Raw genomic sequence first — 27089 nt, forward strand, 5'->3', positions numbered from 1 at the left:
TGCGATTATAAATGAAGACGATGGCAACGATTCTGTCGATACAGTCAACGCGCACATTGTTTGACTTCAGCATCAATTCATTACAAGCTGTATAAACAAATCATTGCCAGCAATAGGGCTAAAAGGGGGGGCAAGCGGGGCGAAAACATTCGAGCAACAGTCCATAGAATTTGATGAAAAATACGAAAAAAAAGAAAAATAAAACGAAAAAGGGGCAGCAACAGATAAATAAATAAACAAAAAAAAAACGGCTAAAATCACCCATATGCATGCGGAGGGAAATTTCGAAAATGGCCAAAAGCCAAAATCTAAACAAAAATACTCGAATGAACGAACTTTTTAAGTAGAAGAAAAGAAAAAAAAAATAGAAAAAAATTTAAACTAAAACGACTCAAATTCAGAATGTGTAGTTTTGTGGCAGATAACAGAATAATTTGTTTCAAAAATGAGCCACACCAAATCTTAGAAAATGCAAAAATATTGAGTGGCCAGAGAATGAATGAAAACAGGCGGATAGACCAAAGATTGCCGTTGCTGATGCAAAACTACAGAATAGACCACAAGGAATGACCAAGAAATGCAAAACGCGGTGCTATGAAAAATTCGAAAAACGCTTTTCGTTATTCCTTCGTTTATTTTTCTCACCAGGCGCTTTGTATTTTCCACATACACACACTCAATCACTGTGTGTGTGTGTGAGTGTAAGGCATTGCCTGCTGCTGGCTGTCAGTTGGGGTATTTGGAAAATTGCTTTACCCAATTTTCATGAATTTTCTTTAGTTGAGAGAAAATCGTCGCTTAGTTAACGTCGCTAGTGAACACAAACTAAAGAACGAAGGAAATTTCTTTCCAACATTCTAAGAATCAGAATTTACGAAGTACTCTAGCATAACCGAGTCAATTCAAATCTCGATTGGAATTGAAAAATCGCCGTAGAAAAACGTAAAAAAAATTTTTTTTTAATATTTTTAATTAAGAAAAAAAAGTGATTTTGTGTTTAATATAAGAAACATAAAAAACAAGAAACCCGTTTAAAATTTTATTGAAAAAAAAGTTTTTAATAAAAAAGTGACCACTTAAAATATATTTCAAATGTGAAACCAAAAATTTAAAAAAAAACTCAAAAGGGCCTTAGGGCTTGTTTATATAAAGAATTATAATATATATTTTTTTGAAAATATGTAAAGAAGTGACCATTTTTTTTTCAGTGTAGGAAGAAACAAAATGTGTTAAATTTTTTTTTAAATAATTTTTTTTTTGAAAATTTATTTACTGCTCTATTTTTCGATAACAAATTGTTGTAAAAACCCTTTTGGTTGTTTTGGATTTTCGATTTGAAGGTTATCTCTGTTACGAAATCAAGCAAAGAAACCCCATGTTTCGTTACCAACGTTCTTTGACCATTGGCGACGCCTAGCGGCAGGGTAGTGTTAACCAGTGTATTGCTCTACTTGTGGGTATTTTCTTTATGCCCAGCTTCGTGGGTAGTGCGAATGAATGAATATTCGAATAAATCGACTCGATCTTTTTTTAAACACCGCCCACTCACATACAATTTGCCAATAGCAGCGTCTACGCCAATAACGCGAATCGCATGCATCAACCTTTTGGAAGCTGATTCAACTATGGATTTTTCGTTTTTTTTTGTAGATTTTCTTCTAATTTTCTTATTATCTTTCGCACCCTGCAGATTCACACTTGTTGTTGTTTGTTTTTCGCCTGGAGAACTTTTCGCGCCTACCAAAAAAAAACGCAACAATTCTTGTGTTCGACATAACGACGTCTATACGATAAGTCATAAGCCATCATCTACCCATCCCAAAAACAAAAAAAAAAAAAACTTCGCTGACGCCGCCTTTGCCGTTTATCACAAAACAACAATAAATTAGAAAAAAAAATTCATATATATGTAAAAAAGATTTGATTTCGCAAAACTCAAAAGAAAGCACAAAAACAAAAACCCACCAAGAAACCAAATATAATAGTTCTACATTTTTCGTCTCATCTACGATCCGAACGAAAACATTTCAAGGTGAGTATATTTTTAGAAAATATTTTTGCTCAACGTGAAAATTTTCTATCTGTAACATCTTTGCTTGATTTTGTCGTACGTTTTGGTTGGCCAATATGTGTGCAGATACAGTCACACTGCTAGCCAGAAACAGCAGCCCGCCAACCTGTCAAAGTCTATGTCTGTACTTTTTTTGAGGGTGAGAGCAAGCGAGATTAGATTTTGTATGCTGGCGTTTTTTTTTTTTTTGCCATGCAGGAACCGATCAACGGCTAACTCAAACATTTTGCCATGCATACGCGTATGAAATGTCAATATTCAGAGATGTGCAAACATTTGGGCATATCCAGCATTATTAAGGGGTTTCTACCATGATTCTTCTATCTTATTAGAAATTCTTTTACAATATTTTGTCTCAATGTTGAAAATTCTAACCAAAGTGAAGAGGGTGATAAATGTGTGCAAGTATTTTAGTGAAATTATGCTATCTCAATAACTTTAGTTTTGTTTCTGCCGACTCTACTCTCTTCATCTTCTCGCTGATTTGCGAGATATTGCTCACTATCTCTCTCTATGTCTTACCCTTCTTTGGCTGTGAAACTTTACGGAGTAATCCGGTTTACGTGAGTTGAGAGAGAAGCGAATAGGGAAGGAGAAGAAAATTGAAAAGATGAGAGAAAAAATAGAATGAGAACAAGAGAAAAAAGAGTAAGAACAAGAAACTGAGAGAGAGGACGAATTTGTAACAGGAAATACCACAATCAGAATCTGCAGTTGGTCCGATGCTGCTTTAATTGCAAATTGCAAATTTTGCCCATGAATATTCCAAACTTCTCACAAATCAATGAGTGCAGTCCGATTCAAGTTTAAGCTCAATGATAAGGGGCCTTCTTTTTATAGCCTAGTCCGAACGGCGTGCCACAGTGCGACACCTCTTTGGAGAGAAATTTTACATGGCATAGTACCTCACAAATGTTGCCAGCATTAGGAGGGGAAAACCACCGCTGAAAATTTTTTTTCTAATGGTCTCGCTAGGATTTGAACCCAGGCGTACAGCGTCACAGGCGGACATGCTAACCTCTGCGCTACGGTGGCCTCCAGCTGCTTTAATACTTAATTTGAATAATTGCCACATTTGTGCGGACATTAATCTGATCCCTGCCGCTATTGAAATACTCCTAAGCCAGCACTCTAAATAATAACAAGTGAAAGGGCGATAAGTTCGAACGGAATCTTATACACCCGCTACCGTGCATCGCTTTTCACACGTCACGTTGCAAACGACGCGTCGTTTGAATGACTTTTTTGAAGTTTTCCCCTGTTCCTTAGTGGAATGTTCATGGGTAAAATTTGCATTTGCATAGGAGACTAGCTGGACAGGGCCCGCTCCGCTGGGCCTTCGTTCACTCTCTTATTTTATCTGAGCTCTATACTGGCACGGTCAGGAAAAAGTCTTGTTTGGGGGTGCTGGTACGGCCTTTCAGATATTTCACCCCAACGTGGATATCATATTGGTGCTCTACTCCCAAATTGTTTTCACTTGCCTAGCCTTATATTGCTATGGTCGGTAAATATGTCCGGTTCAAGCAGATTTTTAGGGGTAAGGTGGACCCCCATGTAACAGATTCGTGATCTAGTCTCAAATACCTTTCATTTGAGCCACATATTGGAGGTGGGGAGACCGCCCTTAAATAGTTATAGTTATGAGAGTTGGTTCCCCCGAGGCTAACACCCAAAAGACAATTAATTTGAGTCGTTTAATGGCGAGATCTACATGTCCCGCTGAACGGCAGGACGGCAGAACAACAGAACGTGATCAAGACACTTGAATCCTTATATCAACATTGGATTTGAACTCTACTGTCATAGACCTTTCGTCTAATTCCCATATTTTGCCGATCGAATTACACGTCTCATTGAAACGTATTAGGTGGTGGGCCAGTACCAGACTCTGACCCTAATGTGTATATCAGATTCGTAGTCAACTCTCAAAGACTTTTTATTTTATACCGATTTTGTGACGTTGGACATTCATGCCCGTTTTGGTGGTTTTTGGGGTTTGAGAGGTCCCGTAGATACCTTGGAAAAAATTCTTACAACATACAATATGTGTACCCAACTTGGAGAGGTCCCAAAGATACCTTAGAAAAATTCTTACAACATATGTTTACTCAACTTCCAAAAACCTTTTATTTGATGCCCACATTGTCCCAATCGGTAAATATGTCCTGATGAGGTGTTTTTGGGGGTTGGGAGGCGCCTCAGACACCAAGAAATAAATTTTTAATATCAGCTTTTTACCATACTTTTAAATACCTTTCATTTGATATCCATATTGTCACAATCGGTAAATATGTCCTGCTGGGGGGTTTTGGGAGGTGGGGAGGCCCCTCAGATAACAAGGAATACATTTTTATGTCAGATTTGTACTCTACTTTAAACACCTTTCACTTGAAACCCATATTGCCCAAATCGGTAAAAGGGTCCTGTTGGGTGGTGTTTTTGAGGGTGGGGCACCCCCCGGCATTAAGGGTGATATTTTTATGCCAAGTTCGTACTCTACTCTTAAATACTTCTTATTTGATACCCATATTGCCCAAAGCGGTAAAAGTGTCCTGTTGGGTGGTGTTTTTGGGAGTAGGTGACCCCCCGACACTAAGGGCGACATTTTTATGCCAAATTCGTATTCTAATTTCAAATACCTTTCATTTGATACCCATATTTTCCTAGTCGGTGAACATGTCCGTTCGGGTGGGTTTTGAGATGGGGCGTTCCCCCTGGTTAGCTGACCCCAAAATTTTATACCAATTTCGTGTTTTTGGGGTACCATAAGGTGGCATGCAAAGCTTTGTTTAAATCGGTGCACCCATCACCGAGATCTGGTGTTTTTGAAAATTGGGGTAAGGGGGAGGGTCCTCCCCCCCTTCGGATATCAAAAAAGGTGGGGGCTCAAATGAAAATTTCATGAAAATCGGTTCAGCCATTTTTGAGTCTATACGGAACAGACAAACAAACAAAGCGCATCAATTTAATTTTTATATAATAAAAAGAAGAAGAAGATACATCTATAGATGGATCGTACTTGTGTTGACTATTTGAAGTCTTAAGAAAATACCACATTTACAATCTAGAAGCTCAGGAAGTCCAATCGGGCAAACGATTAATATGGGAGCTGTATCAGATTATAAACCTATTTTGGCCATACATGGCACGGCTGTTGAATGTCATAGCAAAACTTTATGTTAAAATCGGGAGGTACTTGCGCCTTCTAGAGACTCAAGAAGTCAAATCGGAATATCGGTTTATATGGCAGTTACACCAGGAGGCCCCCGTATCCCAGAGGTTAGCATGTCCGCCTATGACGCTGAAGGCCTGGGTTCAGATCCTGGCGAGAAAATCAAAAAAAAATTTAGCGGTGGTTTTCACCTCCTAATGCTGGCAAGATTGTGAGGTACTATGCCATGTAAAAACTTCTCTCCAAAGAGGTAAAGCACTGCATCACGCCAAAATCGGCTACAAAAAGGAGGCTCCTTATCACTGAGCTTATATTTGAATCGGACTGCACTCATTGATATGTGAGAAGTTTGCCCCTATTCCTTAGTGGAATATCCATGGGCAATATTTGCATTTTTTACATCAGGTTATGAACCTATTTGTACCATACTTGGCACAATTGTTGGTAGTCGAATTTTCAACCAAATCGGATATAAACTGCTCCTTTTAGAGTCTGGTGAAGTCAGGGACCGAGATTGGTTTATGTGCCAGCTATATCAGGCTAATTTACTGGCTGAAATGTTTGCACGAAATTTTTTCCTTTTTTCCGCTTAACAGTCAACCACTCTCAGTGATTGAAAGAGTATCTAGTTCGATGCCTCAGATATTCTTACGAACACGTGGAGTTAAAAGGGTCCTTGCGGATCTCGACGGAAATAAATCTCAAGGCTCGCATGGAATATCAACGCTTGTCCTGTGTAAGTGTTTTTCGACGTTCGTTCGTCCACTACGCAACCTTTACAACCTTGCTTACCGTGCGGGAGTTTTCCCGGCGCGTTGAAAGGTTGCGAAAGTTCAGCCTTTTCAAAAAAGGCTGAGGCGAACAACACTGCGAATTGCCGGCCAGTTGCGATGTGCTCCGCCACCATATTGTGAGATACTTAGCGTCCAATGGCCTTCTTAGCGATAGACAGTATGGAATCGCAGAAATCGCTCTTTGGCATTTCTGTCGCAACGTTTGAGCCACTCTATCCATCAGTTTGGTGATATTAAGTTCGTGGCTCAGAACAAATCCTGGGCTAAGGAAGAGCCTATCCTCGAGACCTTTAACGGTGGGTTATATCCAGAAGTCAGAAAATGCATGGACATTGTTTAGTGTTATGCAGAGAACTGAATGAGATCCAACATTCGGTACTCAATAGCCACTTTGGCCATAGCAATTGTCTGTATCGCATGCCACATAAAAACAAAGTTAGCTAGAAACACACGCACAAATACAATAGAGTGAGAGATGCGCGAATGTTTTAGTAACCATTCAGTAGTTGTGATTGTCAATTTGATCGACGGACATCGTGTGTTGTTTGCATATGAACACCACTCAGATGAGTCCCATATGAAGCCAAAGCAAGCAGAGAAATGAGGGATCAGATTTTGTTGATCGGCATAGATATACTCCGTTGCGATTTATAACCTGATATAACCCCCATATAAATCAATCTTCCGATTTGACTTCTGGATCTGTTACAAGCAGCAACTTTTGTCCGATTTGGCTAATATTTTGCATGTAGTGTTCTGTTATGACTTCCAACAACTATGCTTAGTACGGTCCAAATCGGTGTAAAATCTGATATAGCTCCCATTTAAACTGATCTCCCAATTTGACTTCTTGAGCCCCTGGAAGACACAATTTTTGTCCGATTTAGCTGAAAGAAAGTTAAAGATTGGAGGGGGGAAAGAGGGAGTAGTGTTTATTGATATTCCTTTTGAATTTCTGAACATCAATGTTGGTGCGAAGGATATTAGCCGGAAGTCGATTGCCCATACGAATGTTTCGGTCGAAAAATGAGTTTTCTCGGTAATGCATAGTCCGGTCAACTGGCCAGTCAACTACAAACGGGTGTGAGTTCCTGTATTCCAGGTGAACATCCTAACGTCAGGAATAAGAAGAGGTATACCCCCTGGAACTCACGCCATGAAAGTAAGAATAGAGTAGTACAACGCTACTCACATTCCGACGATGTGCAAGGGAGGAATACAGTTAGATACCCTACTATCCCAAATCAACACCATCGCTCTCCGCTGAACCCGGTCAAGGATTTCCAAGAATAACTTGGAGCTCCTGTCCATGTATGAGAGTTATATTCCATCTTCAGCCTGATATGGAAAGTATATGTATTAAGGAGATCAGAAGAGGTGAAATACTTCCTGCACCGCTTAAGAAAGCCCAAATACTTGTTTTGACCAACGGACATCACACACTGTATCTTCATGCTCACAACATTAGGAGTATCAGACTGCTGCATGTCTATACCGTCGATAGATATTGGCGATTGTAGTCGTTTATGACACAAGAAACAGCACTGAGTCTTCTGTGCGTTAGAGTCTACTCTATTCATTCTTTCCCATTCGGATATGCCCAACAAATCCTGGGAAAGCGTCTCTTCCATAATGCACCTCCTGTCCGCAATTTCTTGAGAACTGGACCTATGGTCGAATCAATATGAATAACATAGACTACTGTCATCGTCAAATAAGTAGACTGGATTCGAAGTCTGACCCAATAGATCGTCAATGGAAATTAGGAAAAGGGATGGGGAATGCACAGGGCCTTTTGGCACACCTGCGGTCAATGGATGCGAACCCATCTACAACCACTCGTATAGTGCGATCTCTGAGAATGCTCGATATAAATCAAACGAAGTTGTTACCGATTTCAAAAGCGACAAGCTTTGATACAAGTGCACCGTGCCACACTCTTTCAAATGCCTTGGAGATATCCAGGGCCTCGACTTTACTCTCACCACACTCTGGTAGATAGAGCGACTCCAACGTTCCGACAGAAATACCATTAGGTCTCCCTTAGAGCGATTTCTGCGGAACTTATACTGTTTATCGCTAAGAAGGCCATTGGACTCTAGATCGTGTAAGATCAAATTCTGTTTTTCTCTCATTTCTCGAGTTTACGAATTGCTCATTTAGAAAATGTTGCTCCTTAGAGAGCACGATATTCGGAAACTCACCGCTTTCGCGCTAGCGCAGGAATTCATTTGGTCTTTCCAGTCTAACTTTTTTGCACTTTGTTTCAAGATGATGTGTCTTTTGGAACTCGTAGATATTAATCTGGAATTTGTAAATCTAATCTTGGAGGCCACCATAGCGCAGAGGTTAGCATGTTCGCCTATGACGTTCGAATCCTGGCGAGACCATCAGGAAAATTTTTCAGCGTTGGTTTTCCCCCGCCTAATGCTGGCAGCACTTGTGAGGTACTATGCCATGTAAAAACTTCTCTCCAAAGAGGTGTCGCACTGCGGCACGCCGTTCGGACTCGGCTATAAAAATGAGGTCCCTTATCATTGAGCTTTAACTTGAATCGGACTGGACTCATTGATATGTGAGAAGTTTGCCCCTATTTCTTAGGGGAATGGGCAAAAATTGCAAATGTAAATCTTTAATCGTTTTTATACCCACCACCGAAGGATGGGGGTATATTCATTTTGTCATTCCGTTTGCAACACATCGAAACAACCATTTCCGACCCTATAAAGTATATATATTCTTGATCAGCCTAAAAATCTAAGACGATCTAGACATGTCCGTCCGTCTGTCTGTTGAAATCACGCTACATTCTTTAAAAATAGAAATATTGAGCTGAAACTTTACACAGATTCTTTTTTTTATCCCTAAGCAGGATAAGTTCGAAGATGGGCTATATCGGACTATATCTTGATATAGCCCCCATATAGACTGATCCGCCGATTTAGGGTCATAGGCCTATAAAAGCCACATTTAATATCCGATTTTGCTCAAATTCGGGACAGTGAGTTGCGTTAGGCCCTTCGACATCCTTTGTTAATTTGACCCGGATCGGTCCAGATTTGGATATAGCTGCCATATAGACCGATCCGCCGATTTAGGGTCTTATGCCAATAAAAGCCACATTTATTATCCGATTTTGCTGAAATTTGGGACGGTGGGTTGTGTTGGGCCCTTCGACATCTTTCGTTAATTTGGCCCGGATCGGTCCAGATTTGGATATAGCTGCCATATAGACCGATCCTCCGATTTAGGGTCTTAGACCCATAAAACCCACATTAATTATCCGATTTTGCTAAAATTTCGAACGGTGCGTTGTCTTAGGTCCTTCAATATCTTTTTTCAATTTGGCCTTAATCGGACCAGCTTTGGATATAGCTTCCATATAGACCGATCTCTAGATTTAAGGTTTTGGGCCCATAAAAGGCGCATTTATTATCCGATGTCGCTGAAATTTGGGACAGTGAGTTAAGTTAAGACCCTTGATATACTTCTGCAATATGGCATAGATCGGTCCAGATTTGGATATAGCTGCCATATAGACCGATCCTCCGATTTAGGGTCTTAGGACAATAAAAGCCACATTTATTATCCGATTTTGCTGAAATTCGGGACAGTGAGTTGTGTTAGGCCCTTCGATATCCTTCTTCAATTTGGCTCAGATCGGTCCAGATTTGAATATAACTGCCATATAGACCAATCTCTCGGTTTTAGGTTTTGGGGCCATAAAAGGCGCATTTATTGTCCGATGTTGGCGAAATTTGGAACAGAGAGTTAAGTTAAGCCCCTCCAAATATTTTTGCAATTTTGTCGAGATCGATCAAGATTTGCATATAGCTGCTAAATAGACCGATCTTTCGATTTAAAGTCTTGGCCCCCTTAAAAAACTCATTTATAATCCGATATCACTGAAATTTTAAACCATGACTTATGTTAGGCTTTTCGACATCTATGTTTTACATGGGTTCAGATCGGTTTTTTTTTATATATATATAGCTACTAAAAGGACTAATATTTTGTTATACACAGTTGAACAATGACTTATACTTATTTGTATTTGGTCCAAACCGGAACATATTTCGTTATAACTGCTATAGGACATAAGGTATGCAATTTTCGCCAGGTTTTGATGAAAGGTGATTTACATATATACCCGAGGTGGTGGGTATCCAAAGTTCGGCCCGGCCGAACTTAACGAGATATTTTCGCATATCGTTGTTTAGCGCTGAATTTGAGATTTCACTCGCCGAAACAGGTTTTGCTGCAGTTTTTTCCACGGCCATCATAGCGCTTGCCAACGTTATCAGCTGCATTATAACGATTTTTGGTGCGATGCACAAACATTTTGTTCACTTTTAGGTGTTTGAGTTCACCAACAATAGCCGGTTGTGTTGTTCCAGCCAAATATAATGCAATCACACTTTTACGCTTGAAATATATCACTAATAACTGAAGGTAAATTGGAAGCAAATGGTTTTGGTAGCTTCTGAACAATATAATCAGCTGTCAATAAAACAAATATCATGTCATTTCTAGTTTGACGGATGTACCCGTATGAACTTGGCAACTTTTTTTGCATGCGGTATATAGATTTTCATTGACAGAACGTTATGGCTGTATAGTGGATGTACGTTTTGAACAAAACTAATCTAAACTGTTAAAATTTTCCAAAAAAAAAATTCTTGAAGGCAGATAATCTAAACGCCTACTATTCATTGTCTCTAACCCATTCCAGCCAAGTGGGGCATAGTTATAAATAAATTTTAAAAATATTTTTGATTATATTTTTAATTCAATATATATGTTGAAAATTATTAATTTGTATTAATCTTGAGAAAAAAAGGCAAAACTGAATAACCCAGACACATAAAATTTATATGCCAACCATTATTTGACATACGCACAAAATATGGTTTCTACCCCGCCAAAATAAGAGCTGAAATCTTGAGTAATAAATTGTTCAATATTCTATACGTTAGTAGTTCATAAATTTTATACAACCAAAAACAAAAACAAAAAAAGCGAAAGAAAAATTACAATAAATGACATTTTGACTGTTGCGCCTTAGTGATGCCAAAAATTGAAGAGCATCACTTCCTGACGCATTCCAATATTTTCCCCCATCTTTGCCAACAAGCGTGCCGCAGTATGTCCACCAATGGCTGATATTAATTTGTTGTTTTGGTTGCTTTTGATTTTTGGCCCGCAATGTGTCAGACAAATTGCCAAAGCATTGTTGTTGTGACGGTTGGCCACTTAGCACAGCATTTAGATGTGCTAAATTTATACACTTTTTCAATTTCTTTAGACACCACCATCACCATCATGATCGAGCAGTCAAGAGACTGAAAAACGATTTTCTTTTCTCAAATGATCATAAAATATTACCCATCCTTGGCCACCAGCATCATCATCATCATCATACCACATGTGTGAAGGGGTACCAAAGTGAAAATGTTCGGTAAAATTATATCATTCTGAGTGCATTTTGTTGTTGCGTTGTTAAACGCTTTTCTTTTTTAGACCGTGTGCACAAGGAGATTAGCATATTTTGAAAGATACTCGTCACTTGTCTTTGCAGCCGATGAGTATTAAATGAAATATTTTCGAATAACCATAAATTTAACTCTCTTCGAACGCCTTCGCAAAAACGCCAAATCGAATTCTTATGTGTTTGCGGTGGTACACAGAGAAAAATTTGTAAGGGGAAATAATGCAAATTTGCCCACGAACAATCCAATACTGAACAGTGGGGATACTTCTCTTAAATCAATGAGTGCTTTTCCATACAATTTTAAGCCAAAAGGCTAATTTTTTCCCGAATTTTGTTGAAAATCATTTGATATTCCATATCCTTGCCCAATGTGGTCCAAATCGGTCTATATGTGGATATAGCTGCTATGTTTAGGAATATCTCGAAGTATTGGGTTGCCCAAAAAGTAATTGCGGATTTTTCATATAGTCGGCGTTGACAAATTTTTTCACAGCTTGTGACTCTGTAATTGCATTCTTTCTTCTGTCAGTGATCAGCTGTTACTTCTAGCTTGCTTTAGAAAAAAAAGTGTAAAAAAGCATATTTGATTAAAGTTCATTCTAAGTTTTATTAAAAATGCATTTACTTTCTTTTAAAAAATCCGCAATTACTTTTTGGGCAACCCAATAGTATCCTCGAACCCGAAACTGAAAACTTGCACAGTGTTTGGCCCCTCAACATCCGTGACCAATTCGGTCTGGATCGGCCTATATTTGGCTAAAGTTGGCGTATATGCCATTCTCCCGATTTCAAGTCTAGCGATAATGAAATGTGAGACAATGAGCTATGCTAGGCCTCTTGTTCGCACCGAGTATGGTCAGCTGATCTCCCGATTCAGATTCTTGGGCCCATTTAGGTTAGGTTGTAGGTTTAAGGTTGAAGTGGCAGCCTGCTATCAAACACTCTTAGACGTTTTCATCCATTGCGATACCACAGGAACAGGAGAAGGACGATGACCATTAGTTCCTACCCTTGAACCAACTCGATTGCTTTAAACCAAGCCCAACAACCCGTGAATGTTTGCAAATGCAAATTTTGCCCATGAACATTTCACTAAGGAAAAGGGGCAAACTTCTCATATATCAATGAGTGCAGTCCGATTCGGCCTACTTTTTATAACCGCATCCGAAAGGCGAGCCGCAGTGCGACACCTCCTTGGAGAAAAGTTTTACATGGCATAGTACCTCGTCAGCATTAGGAGGGGAGAACCACCGCTTAAATTTTTTCTCATGGTCTTGCCAGGATTCGAACCCATGCGTTCAGCGTCATAGGCGGACATGCTAACCTCTGCGCTACGGTGGCCTCCACCCGCGAATGTTTACATCCGTTAAATGCCGACAAGTTCTCAAAGAAATGAGAACCTAAAGTGGAACTACTTCCGACTGCCAGTGCGGGACAGACACATAACAAATATTCTATGGTCAATTCTTCCACGAAGTTTTTGTAGCAGTGTGTGGTATCCAACTTTCGTCTGCTCGATTCTGTTGAGTGTCAAGACCCAGGAACTCTGCAACTTAGATGGGGTGCGTCTATAGCGATGTGGGTCTGAGACGAGTGGGTCTGGCTGGGCAGTTAAACAGGTGATGTGCTGTTCTTGGTCACAATTGAGACATACATACTGCACGTCGGCAACAATCCACGCTCTGTAGATATTGAGGTGGCTACATCTGCCGGATCGTAATTGATCCAGAACTTCTCCGGTTTGAGCTAAAACTTCTCCCGGGGGAGGTCACTTTCTTCAGGTGTAATGGGAGGCGGTCGTTCTCCAAGGACCACATTCACCCGGCAGCTATTCATCGGATCTGTTACCGTGCCTGCATGAATGTTGTCTACCCGCGCTTGATCTAGAAGTTCTCTCTTGTAGCGCTGGACCTGACGCTCTAGATCATATATTGGGTTGCCCAAAAAGTAATTGCGGATTTTTTAAAAGAAAGTAAATGCATTTTTAATAAAACTTTGAATGAACTTTAATCAAATATACTTTTTTTACACTTTTTTTCTAAAGCAAGCTAAAAGTAACAGCTGATAACTGACAGAAGAAAGAATGCAATTACAGAGTCACAAGCTGTGAAAAAATTTGTCAACGCCGACTATATGAAAAATCCGCAATTACTTTTTGGGCAACCTAATACTTATGACTGCCAATGCGGGACAGATAACAAAAATTCCATAGTCAATTCTTCCACGAAGTTTTTGTAGCAGTGTGTTGTGTTCCACGTTTCGTCTGCTTGATTCTGTTGAGTGTCAAGACCCAGGAACTCTGCAACTTAGATGGGGTGCGTCCACAGCGATTTGGGTCTAGATGGGCAGTTAAACAGGTGATGTGAGGTTCTTGGTCACAATCAGGACATACATACTGCACGTCGGCATCAATCCTTTCTCTCTAGGAATTGAGGCGGCTGCATCTGCCGGATCGTAATTGCGACAGAACTACTCTGGTTTGCCAGGGGAGGTCAATTGCAATGGAAGGCGGTCGTTTTCCAAGGACCACAATCACCTGGTAGCTATTTACTGCACCTGTTACCGTGTCTGCATGAAGGTTATCTGGACCCGCTTGATCTAGAGGTTCTCTTTTGTAGCGCTGGACCTGATGCTCTAGATCTACCTTAGGACTTCCACGAGGTGATGATTTGGATGGTCTCTGCGATAACAACCCAGAAGGTATTGCTTAGACAGCATGTGGTTATGACTTCGCACTGGCAAAGATTCTTGACAACGATCCTTGTCTCCATGGAGGTGGTCCACCTGAGAAATGAGAAGACAGCCCGTCGCAATGCGAAGAGCGGAATTCTTATAGATCTGAATATAGTTCCACTGCGCCTCACATAGCTGAAGAGACCACTTTGGAACTGCATAATTTACCACAGACCGGCCAATTGCTTTGTATGTGGTCAACAAGGCTTCTTTGTCAGCACCCCAAGTGGTGGCGGCAAATGAATTGAGGACCTTGTTTCTATTTTTGACCTAAACCCAAATCGGAGAATCGGTAGGAGCTGTCAAAGATTTTGGGATACTTGATGGTCGGAATTGTCACTACAGCGACCATCACTTTCAGCTCCCCAGGTACCTCATGCGTATGTATAGTGAAAAATGTGGCTGAAGATTTGATGGCAGATATCTTCAGATCTCTTGCAGCGTAATAAGAGGCAAGTTCGCTGGCCATTACCTAAGGGAGAATGCCATGAAACGTGATGCGCTTCAAAGTCTCCTAGAACCAGACAATTATGGGCAGATATTAGCCCACTTATGTGGGGCTGGTAAGCTTGGCCATCAACTGGGTCACAACTACCAACAGGCGGTATCTACACATTGTAAAGGGTGATTTTTCAGCTTTGTCTTTTTGGCAACACTCGTTTCACTGTCAAACATCTACAGTTTAGTCTATAATTTAACCATGAATCGAACAACGCTTGCAAATTATTGAATTCTATTATCAAAATGCGTGGTCTGTTAAGAAAGTTTATCGCGTGCTTCTTCTTCTTCAGCGGCGAAGTTCATTTTTGGGTCAATGGGTACGTAAATAAGCAGCATTGTGGAGTTTAGAGTGAATATCAGCCAGAACCATTGCAAGACCTATCAATGCATCCAGAAAAAGTCACAGTTTGGTGCGGTTTATGGGCTGGTGGCATCATTGGACCGTACTTCTTCAAAGATGATGCGAATCGTAACGTAAGTTTGAGTGGTGAGCGCTATCGTGAGATGATATCCAACCTTTGTTTTGCCCAAAATGCAAGATCTTGACTTTCATGACATGTGGTTTCCACAAGACGGTGCCACACAGCGCGCGTAACAATGGACTTATTGAGAAGCCAGTTCGGTGAACATTTTATTTCATGTTCGGGACCGAATAATTAACCGCCTAGATCGTACGATTTAACGCCTTTAGACTATTTTTTTTGTGAGGTTATATTCAAGCTCATGTCTATATAGACAAGCCCGCCTGAATTGACGCATTGGAAGAGAATAGTGAAGCATTTATTCGTGCGATACTGGCCGAAATGTTGGCTGGTATTGTACTAAGCGGATGGACCTTTTAAGACGCAGTCTCGGTCAACATTTGCATGAAATAATCTTCAAACATGAAATTATGTGGACCGTATTATCGATACAAATAAAAATTTCATTCATTTTTCTTAATTTTTAAAAAAACTTTCCTATAGCTCTTAAAAATCACCCTTTATAACTCTCTCTCTCTCTCTCGGCAATACCGGACCTGATAGCTATCTCCATGTACTCTATGTTGGGGTCACTATCTCCAGGCGCAGGTGAGATGGGTCCATACTGCACAGAATGGTGTATCGCGAAGGCCAATCCCCCACCATCATTCCTTAAGCGATCCTTACATAGCACATTGTATCCGTGACAACTGTGCAGGCTGCAGGACCTCTTGCGACGCTTGTGACCCTTTACTGTCTATGTTCGCACAGCACCTTGCAACATATTTAGTGCGACTATACTCCCTTAGTGACTAAGGCCAGATCAAGATCGGAGATGCACCGGTTACACCTAACTAACACCGACCGATGATGGAGGCGATTCTGGCAAAACGAACAGAACCTGAGTGCGGGGTTTTTTTCAATCTCGGCCCGGATCAGAAGCTTGCGGAGAAGGCACTCCGGGATGTGCCTCTCCATGCCGAAAATAGGTCAAACACGTACACTGTGGCGGCAGCCCTTGCCGATGAACCAGCTGCCTTGGGATTCTAACTTGCGGCCTGTTTTCTGATCAGCATGTTTTCTGATCAAACAGTAACCTGTCATGACGGGCACAATGACTGAGGCGTCTATTCTAGTCAGCGACAGCAAAGCAGTAGACCTCTTCAAGTCTAGATTGGGTCTCATAAAGTTGGAGTGTTCCTAAGCCCCACTTGGTGACCGTATAACAGATGGTCACCTTGCCTTTCGGGCCTGATCCTAAAGACGAAGTTAACATTTCGCTAGAGGCATACCCACAGATTCCATTTTGACTGGAGTATGTTAAGTAGTACCTAGCCTCGCAAGCTCGTCCGTTCTACAATTCCCTGGTATATCTCTGTGTTGCACAGCACCCAGAACTGGTTAATATTGAACAGTTCAGCTGTCTCGTTGAGAGATCTGCGGTTTTAGAGGGTTTTTCGAAATCAGGAATATATTCCCCACAGATTTAATGGCTGTCTTGTTGTCTCAGAAGATATTGATGCCAATCGGCGTTATGGCATTGTATCTTTGCCATTCCATCGCTTCTTTAACTGCAAGGATCTCCGCCTAATGTACACTTCATTGTCGGGTAACATTCGCCTAGTTCTCCAAAGTACACCCCAAAAACCCACTTGGTCGTCTAGTTTGGAACCATTCGTATAGAGTTCTATGTAACTTTTATTACCAGGGATATCGTAGTTCCAATTGGTTCTATCGGCAATAGTGGTACAGTACTTTTTATCAAAAAGCGCCTCTGGTAATGTGTAATCCACACTTGCTGGAACATCGGGCATTGTGTCAAGTAGTTGCCACATGAACAAAGAACAAGTAAAAGCGTGCTAAATTCGGCCGGCCCGAATCTTTAGAACCCACCACCGTGGGTTCTGGGAGCTATATCAGGTTATTGCCCGATTTGGACCGAACTTGGCGAACAGTTGTTGCCAGTCATGGCAGGACACTATATGCAAAATTTCAGCCAAATCGGACAAAAATTGCGGCTTCTAGGGACTCAAGAAGTCAAATCGGGAGATCGGTTTATATGGGAGCTGTATCAGGTTATAGACCGTTTGAACCGTACTAGGCACAGAAGTTGGAACTCATAACAGAACACCACATGCAAAATTTCAGCCAAATCGGACAAAAATTGCGGCTTATAGGGGCTCAAGAAGTCAAATCGGGAGATCGGTTTATATGGGAGGTATATCAGGTTATAGACCGATTTGCAACGTACTAGGCACAGCAGTTGAAACTCATAACAGAACCGCGCATGCAAAATTTCAGCTAAATCGGACAAAAATTGCGGCTTCTAGGGGCTCAATAAGTCAAATCGGGAGATCGGTTTATATGGGAGCTATATCAGATTCTTGAGCGATTTGTACCGTACTTGGCACAGTTGTTGGAAGTCATAACAGACCACTATGTGCCAAATTTCAGCCAAATCGAACAAAAATTGCGGCTTCTAGGGGCTCAAGAAGTCAAATCGGGAGATCGGTTTATATGGGAGCTATATCAGGTTATAGACCGGTTTGAACCGTACTAGGCACAGCAGTTGAAACTCATAACAGAACCCCGCATGCAAAATTTCAGCTAAATCGGACAAAAATTGCGGCTTCTAGGGGCTCAATAAGTCAAATCGGGAGATCGGTTTATATGGGAGCTATATCAGATTCTTGAGCGATTTGTACCGTACTTGGCACAGTTGTTGGAAGTCATAACAGACCACTATGTGCCAAATTTCAGCCAAATCGGATGAAAAGTCATGCTTCCAAGGGCACAGGAAGTCAAATCGGGAGACCGGTTTATATGGGAGCTGTAGACCGATTGAGGGCGTACTTAGCACAGCTGTTGGATGTGGTAGCAGAGCACCGCATGCAAAATTTCATCCAAATCGGTCAAAAATTGGGTCTTTCAGGGGCTCAAGAAATCAAATCGGGAGATTATGATTTGGCCTATAGGCCTCTACATCCGACCCGAATATGGTGTATATCGGATCATATTTATATATTGCTGCTATATATATCGTTATGCCGATTTAGGGTCTTAAGCCTATAAAAGGCACATTTATTACCGGTTTCCGCTGAAATTCAGAACAGTGAGTTTTATTAGGCCCGTCGACATCCGAGCCAAAATTGGTGCAGATCGGAACACCTTTGAATATAGGTGCCATATAGACCGATCTGCCGATTTTGGGTCTCAGGCCTATAACAGGCGCATTTATTACCCGACTTTGCTGAAATTTGGAACATTGGGTTTAATAAGGTTCGTCGATATTCGAACCAAAAATGGTTCATATCGGATATGGATATAGACCTATCAGCCGATTTTGGGTCCTAGGCTTACAACAGGAGCATTTATTACCCGACTTTGGTGAAATTTGGAACAGTGAGTTGCATCAAGACTCCCAATAACTGTCCCGATTATGGTCCAGTTCGGGTTATATTTAGATGTAGCTGTCATATAGGAGGCCACCGTAGCGCAGAGGTTAGCATTTCCGCCTATGACGCTAAACGCCTGGGTTCGAATCCTGGCAAGATCATCAGAAAAAATTTTCAGTGGTGGTTTTCCCCTCCTAATGCTGGCAACATTTGTGAGGTACTATGCCATGTAAAACTTCTCTCCAAAGAGGTGTCGCACTGCGGCATGCCTTTCGGACTCGGCTATAAAAAGGAAGTCCCTTATCATTGAGCTTAAACTTGAATCGGACTGCACTCATTGATATGTGAGAAGTTTGCCCCTGTTCCTTAATGGAATATTCATGGGCAAAATTTGCAATTTGACATATAGACCGCTCTTCAGCTTTAGGGCCTAAAGACCATAAAAGAGGGATATATTCTCCGATTTCGCTGAAATTTGGTACAGTGAGTTGTATTGAGCCCTTCTACATATTTACATAATCTACATAATTTGACCCAGATCGGTGCAGATTTGGATATAGCTGTCATATAGCCTGGTCTTTCGATTTAAGGTCTTGGGCCCTTAAAGGGCGCATTTATTGTCCGATTTTGCTGAAATTTAGGACAGTGAGTTGTTTTAGACCCCTCAATATCCTTCTTGAAGACGGCCCAGATCGGTACAGAATTGGATATAGCTGCCATATAGAACTAACCCCCGTCTTAAGGTCTGGGCCCCCTAAAAGCCGTATTTATTATCCACAGTGACTTATGTTAGGCCGTAACCGAAACGAATGACGCAAGTTTTGAGATAAAGCGAAGACTAATACAGGCAAACACTGATACTCGTACTACCCATGTTTTTATATGGTTCTGAGTTGTGGAAGCAGACGAGGCAGTACTTGGAGTGTTTGAGAGACAGATTCTTTGTAAAATATATTGCGCTAATAGAGAATATAGGCGACTTATGAACCACGAGCTGTATGAGCTGTAAGACGACCATACCTTAGTTACACGCATCAAAATACAACGGCTGCGTTGGCTAGGTCATTTTGTCAGAATGGCTGAAGAAGCTCCAGGAGAAATCTTTTAAAGGCAAACACGGTGGTTCACGCAAACCGGGAAGACCGAAAGCCTGATGGAAAGATCAAGTGGTGGGAGACACCTCGAAACTTGGTGTCAGAGATTTTAGAATGAGCACAGAAGATCGAGGCGCTTGGAACGTTATTCTACGTTCGGCTAGCGGAACAAATGTTCTGTCATAGCCAATCAAAGAAAGAAAGGAAGAAGTATGGTAATTTTTTTCATACTTCAAGAGCACAAATGGCTACCATGGCACAAATGGTAGACGAGAAAAAAACACAAAAAAAAACTTATTTTGTGTTTTTTTCTCGTCTACGAACATTGAAGTTTCAGAATCTGAAATAATTTTTCAGGTGTATGACCTTTTTATTGCTGCAGGCGCAACGTAGCAATCTCAATATTCTTCTCTAAGTGTATTTTTTTTTTGATTTGCTGTTCCCCTAACCCACTCTGATAAAGAAAAAAAAATTTTTTCTTCACTAATTTCCTTGTGGCAATGTTTTCTTTGTTTTTTTTTTTTTTGCTTCATGTAGGAATGAGACACCAAAATCTCTTTGGCGTCTTTTCTTGGCTTGTGTTTTCTAATTAATTTGCAATCTTTTTCACTTTAGTTTTATGTGGATTCAGGGGTTTATGTATAACAAAAAAAAAAAAAAAAATTAACGAACTCTGATATATTCTTAAACATTTCATCTCAAATGTTTGGGGTTTCATGCATGCGGTTTTTTCTCAGAAAATCATATCTCTAAGAGATTAGTTGTCTGTTTGTTCGCATGTCCATTTGTTTTTCTATCGTTCCGCCTAGCTTTTGGTTGCTCCTCCTCCCCTCCCAACATATTGCCTACATGTGCTTTGGCTTAGTTTTTTTTTTTGTAGAATATTTGGTTTTTTTTAAATTACATTTTTTTAGATTTTGAAACCTGAGGATTTGGAAAATTTATTTGTATCTACAAATTTTTATAGTTTCGTAGGGGTTTGTGTGCCCGCTGACTGTGTGGACTCTATGTCTGCGAAATGATTATTGCGAAACTTTTTCCTTGGTTTCATATTGTGCACACATTACGATGTTCTCAGGAATTACACTTTCCAACTACTGGGAAACCATTTAAAATAGTTCTTTTGCATTTGCTTGCAAGGAGGCATGACGAGGTGGTTATAGTAAAAAAGTATCGGTTGAATGATGTTCAACACATTATGATGAGTGATAATGGGGGATTTCTTTGGAAAAAGAAAATTTGTAATTTTTATACCCTCCACCATATGATGGGGGTATACTAATTTTGTCATTCAGTTTGTAACACCTCGAAATATGTGTCTGAGACCCCATAAGCCATGTCCCTCTGTCTGTCCGTCCGTCCGTCGGTTCGTCTGTCTGTCGAAAGCAAGCTAACTTTCGAAGGAGTAAAGCGAGGCGCTTTGAATTTTGCACAAATATTTTTTATTAGTGTAGGTCGGTTGGGATTGTAAATGGGCCATATCGGTCCAAGTTTTGATATAGCTGCCATATAAACCGATTTTGGGTCTTGACTACTTGAGCCTCTAGAGGGCGCAATTCTCATCCGATTTGACTGAAATTTTGCACGTGGTGTTTTGATATCACTTCCAATAACTACGCTAAGTATGGTTCAAATCGGTTCATAATCTGGTATAGCTGCCATATAAACCGATCTTGGGTCTTGACTTCTTGGACCTCTAGAGGACGCAATTCACATTCAATTTGGCTGTAATTTTGCACGTGGTGTTGTGGTATCACTTCCAACAACTGTGCTAAGTATGGTTCAAATCGGTTCACAATCTGGTATAGCTGCCATATAAACCAATCTTGAATTTCGACTTCTTGAGCCGCTAGAGGGCGCAATTATCATTCGATTTGGCTGTAATTTTGCTCGTGGTGTTGTGGTATCACTTTCAACAACTGTGCTAAGTATGGCGCAAATCGGTACATAACCTGTTATAGCTGCCATATAAACCGATCTTGGGTCTTGACTTCTTGAGCCTCTAGAGGGCGCAATTCGTATCCGATTTGACTTAAATTTTGCACATGGTGTTTTGGTATTGCTTCCAATAACTGCGCCAAGTATGGTTTAAATCGGTTCATAATCTGGTATAGCTGCCATATAAACCGATCTTGAATCTCGACTTCTTGAGCCGCTAGGGGGCGCAATTCTCATCCGATTTGCCTGAAATTTTGCATGAGGTGTGTTGTTATGACTTCCAAAAACAGTGCTAAGTATGGCACAAATCGGTACATAACCTGTTATAGCTGCCATATAAACCGATCTTGGATCTTGACTTCTTGAGCCTCTAGAGGGCGCAATTCTCATCCAATTGGGCAGAAATTTTGTACAACAACTTCTCTCATGACCTTCAACATACGTATCCAATATTGTATGAATCGATCTAAAGCTTGATACAGCTCCCATATAAACCGATCTCCCAATTTTCCTTCATGAGCCCCTGCAAGACAAAATTCTAATCCGAATGAACTGAAACTTTACACAATGACTTCTACAATGTTCAGCATTCAATTCATATATGGTCCGAATCAGACTATAACTTGATATAGCTCCAATAGCATAAAAGTTGTTATTCAATATTCTTTGTTTGCCTAAAAAGAGATACCGCGCAAAGAACTCGACAAATGTTATCCATGGTGGAGGGTATATAAGATTCGGCCCGGCCGAACTTAGCACGCACTTATTTGTTTTTTTGACAGTTGTTCACGTGGAAAGCCGAATAGAGTAACAACCCTTTTACTAAGGTCTAAGGTCTCTTGTGCTTTGTTTGTTCCATAAAGGCTCAAAAAACGGCTGAACTGATTTTGCTGACATTTCACAAATTGTAGAATTTAGCCCTCCGATGCAAATAGGGTGCTTAATTTTTTCACATCCGAAAGGGGGTCGGACGCTTCCCCTTGTATCAATTTTCAAAAAACGCTAGATGTTGGAAATGTTTGCATCAATTTTGGGCGAAATTGCAATCTTACAGTAACCCAAAAATACGATTTTGTAAAACAATTTTGGCGCCCAGCAACCTGGGGTAACGCCGTATCCTAAAACCTCCACGAACGATCATGTTGAACGCTCAACGATAAGGGGCCTCCTTTTTATTGCCCAGTACGAACGGCATGCCAAAGTGCGACACCTCATTGTGGAGAAGTTTTTACATGGCTGCCAAACCAAATGGTATAGTACCTCCCAAATGTTGCCAGCATTAGGAGGGGATAACCACCGCCGAAAATGTTATGATTTTCTCGCCAGGATTCGAACCTAGGCTTTCAGCGTCATAAGCGGACATGCTAACCTCTGCGCAATGGTGGCCTACGGATAGCAAACGCAATCTTCATTTTAATTACAAAAAAACGACAGACGGACTATCAGCACAGGATATGCGGACAGACGGCCATGACTAAGCCGAATCAGCAGTAATAGAAACCGATCCCCGGACTGACTTCTTGAGCTTCAATAACCCTCAATTTTCATTGGAATTGATCGAATGGGCTAAAATATGGCACAAAGACTTTTGTTCTGACATCCAACATCTGTGTCAAGTATGATTTGAATTCTTCTATATACTGACATGGCCCCCATTGAAACCGATCCCCGCACTTGACTTCTTGAGCTCTTAGAAGTCACAATTTAACTGACTAGGCTGAAATTTGGCACAATGGCTTCTGCTATGACTGTCAGCATCTATGCCCAACGTGATGCTAATCGGTCTATAAGCTGATATAGCCCCCATATAGAGCGATACCTGGATTTGACTTCTTCCGCACAGATACTTGACATTGATGTAGGTCGTTGGGGATTGCAAATGGGTTATATTAGTTCTTATTTAGATATAGCTCCCATATGAACCGATCTACCGATTTGACTTCTTGAGCTCCTGGAAAACGCAATTATTGTCCGATTTGGCGGAAATTTTGCAGATAGTGTTCTGTTATGACTTCCAACAAATCGGTCTGTAACATGATATATTTCCCATATAAACCGATCTCTCGATTCGAATTCTTGAGCCCCTGGAAGCCGCAGTTTTCGTCCGATTGAGCTGAAATGTGGTGCTCTGTTAAGACTTCCAACAACTGTGCCAAGTACGGTCTAAATCGGTCTATAACCTGTTATAGCTCCCATATAAACCGATCTCCCTTTTTGACTTCTTGAGCCCATACAAGCCGCAAATGTTGCGTCTGTTGTTCTTGTTTGCATATCTTTTTAGCCAAAAATGAGCCTTATCGCAAAACAAAATTCTTTGGCTGTGGATTTCCTTTGAGCTGTCGTCACAAATCACAAATTTTGATTATAAATTTCAACGATTATCAGTGGTTGCTAGTATATGAGTTTTTTCACGACGAAATGGCAGAGTATACTGAACACTCTTCACTTTCGCAATGACGTTTGCACACAATTATCAACCAGTGTTGCATTATCAGAAAACCAAACTCATAAAAAATCAACCCTAATGGAGGCCACCGTAGTGCAAAGGTTAGCATGTCCACCTATGACGCTGAATACCTGGGTTCGAATCCTGGCGAGAACATCAGAAACAAAATTTCAGCGGTGATTATTCGCTCCTAATGCTGGCGACATTTCTGCGGTGCTATGCTATGTAGAAATTTCATCTGTTGCACTACGGCACGCCGTTCGGGTTCGGCTATAAAAAGAAGGTCTCTTATCACTGAGCTTAAACTTGTAACGGACAGCACACTATGATATGCCCCTTTGCCCCTGATCCTTAATGAAATGTTCATGGGCAAATTTGCATTTGCATCGTTTTTGGTTCACTGAACAATGTGGAAATTTTAATGATGCCTTAAGAGTGAGTTATGATATTGTTTAGATTGTTAATTGAAATATTTTTATAAGAAAAAACAATTCTTATTTATGTTTTTCTTTTTTCCTTTTCACATGCAGTTTTCATTGGGGTTTTTTTCATGCTATCTTTTGTACTTGTTTGTATTTTCTGTAGTGCACTGAATGCCCCACTCATTTCTCTTATCATCAACTCTATAAAAATTTTACTTGTTTTCTGTTGCAAAAACGCAAAACATACAACAGAGATATAGAACCGCAAATCCTCTTAGAAATGTTTAAAAATATTTGATAAAGATACATGGTCTCACGGAGTTGAAATCTCGAACACAAATAAACGATTTCAGCACGCAAAATTGTAAACAGGAAAATGTGAAAACTATGTGCAGGGGAAAAGAAAGAATGAAATACAAAAAAAAATCTTAAATTCTTGTCTATATTATAATGGGGTATTGAATTCTCTTGGCTGTTCGTTTCAACATGCATTTTAATTGCACACAGCCCCGAATACAAACAGTGACCAGGAACAAATGTAACAGCGAAATAAAGCAGGAAAAAATAGAAATATTTGATTAAATACCCACAAAACACCAAACGAAGACAAAGCGAATCATGGGAAAAATAGAAAAGTAAATTAATGGCAAAAACCACCAGCAAATTTAGTCAGGCTGTCAGTATTGAAATCATTAGACGACTAAGAAAATTTGAAAGAAAAAAAAAAAAAAAGAACTGCAAAGAATACCCACCAACATTTGCAGTCTCTAATGAGTGCAAGTTTGGCGCTTAGTCAATGAAATAAACGAGGGCCATCTCGTAAATCATTGACTAGGTCAATACACTTTTACAAAAAACGATTGGTGTAAAAGAGGAGTTTATTTCTGGTGTAGAAAGGGTATTTTTTGGCCATTACATTACGCATTATTTCTAGGCAGGAAGTGCAGGAAAGACAAACTGAAATACTTTGAGTTATGCCGCAAAGTCCCTACAAGTAGGGTAAAAAAAAAACAGTGAAAAAAAGCAAAAGTCGGGCGATGCCCATTGTATAATACCCTAAACCTACCCTATAAGTACAAAGTGGGAGCTATATCTACATCTGAACCAATTTGATGGACCTCGGCGGATGTTTTCGGATGGGTTCTTAAACAATCCGTATCAAATTTCGAGCAAATATGTTCAAACTGTAATAACTAGGGTTGACAAATGGCAACATTATTGCAAATTACCCAAAATCTGACGAACATATATATGAAAGCTCAATTTAAATCTGAACCCAATTCGAACAAACTTCTTAGATATTGTGGTAGTCGTCGAGGAAATCGTTGTGCAAAATTTTAACAAGATTGGTCAATAAATACGGCTCTAGAAGTGAAAATCGTGGGAAATACTTATATGACAGCTATATCTCAATCTGAACCGATTTCTATGAAATTCGCAGGTATTATAAAGAGTCGTAGGAAAATCCTTCCCTCCAAATTTCGGTTAACAAATGACCATTTTATTGCATTATTACAGCAAATCGGACGAACATATATATGGGAGCTATATCTAAAACTGAGCCGATTTCTACCAAACTCTAAACATATTGTGGTAGTCACGGCGGGAAAGGGTTGTGCACAATTTTAGGAAGTATACACAGATGAAAATTATTTTGAAAAACAACTTGTGTCGAAAATGCGACGACGAAATTTGTTAATTTTTCTGCAACAATTTGTTTTGAATCTCAGCGACCGAAAGTACAAATTTGTTGTTAAGAGACAGCAATAAAATAAAACCATTTTATCGAAACAATGATATATTTGAAAATCTGGGGGTTGCTAAAACTTTTCTGATCTGCCTGATTTCGGTGAATTTTGGGACGTCGAGTTGCGTTGACTCCTCGGCAACCTTCTTCATTACGGTTTTGATAGGTCCAGACCCGATTTAAGGTTTTAGGCCCATGTAAGCCACATTTTTTGTCCGATTTCGCTGAAATTTGCGATTGGGAGTTGTGTTACCTCTCGACATCCGTACCGAGTATGGTCAAGATTGTCGCCTTTTTGGATATAACTGCAATATAGACCAATCTCTCGATTTAAGATCTTGGGCCCATAATAGGAGCATTTATTGTATGACTTCACTGAAATTTGGGACAGCGTGTTGTGTTAGGCCTTTGACAACCCCATTCAATACGGTTTAGATAAGGCCAGATTTTAGACCCATAAAAGATATATTTATTAACCGATTTTCGTACTAAGTATGGTCTAGTTTTGGATACAGCTGCCATGTAGGCAGATCTCTCATTTCAGCGCCTTAGGATCATAACAGGGGCATTTATAGTACGATTTCCTTGAAATTTGGGATAGCGAGTTGTGTTAAGCCCTTCGACAACTCTATTCAATACAGCTTAGATAGGGCCAGATTTGGTTATAGCTGTCATATATACCGATCTGCCGTTTTAAGGTTTTAGACCCATAAAAGAGTTGTGTTGGGCCCCTCGACATACCGAGTATGGCAAATGCTGTAAGGGGAACGTTTCCCAGCACTCTAAGAGATATACTTCAGGAAGCTCTAAGTGAACAGAGA

General features: G+C 40.4%; 1 protein-coding gene across 1 annotated transcript in view; it reads left to right on the top strand.

Annotated features, from left to right (window-relative positions):
* The first annotated feature begins 761 nt into the window (after positions 1 to 761).
* Positions 762 to 27089, top strand: part of LOC106089457 (PDZ and LIM domain protein Zasp) — a 538225-nt gene continuing 511897 nt past the window's right edge. Inside the window, exons 1-2 of the mRNA XM_013255315.2 lie at positions 762 to 942; positions 1691 to 2032. The gene's annotated coding sequence lies outside the window, so the exon portion shown is untranslated. The remainder of the gene's footprint in view (positions 943 to 1690; positions 2033 to 27089) is intronic.

The sequence above is a fragment of the Stomoxys calcitrans genome, chromosome 5, assembly GCF_963082655.1.
Source record: "Stomoxys calcitrans chromosome 5, idStoCalc2.1, whole genome shotgun sequence".
Lineage (NCBI taxonomy): Eukaryota > Metazoa > Arthropoda > Insecta > Diptera > Muscidae > Stomoxys > Stomoxys calcitrans.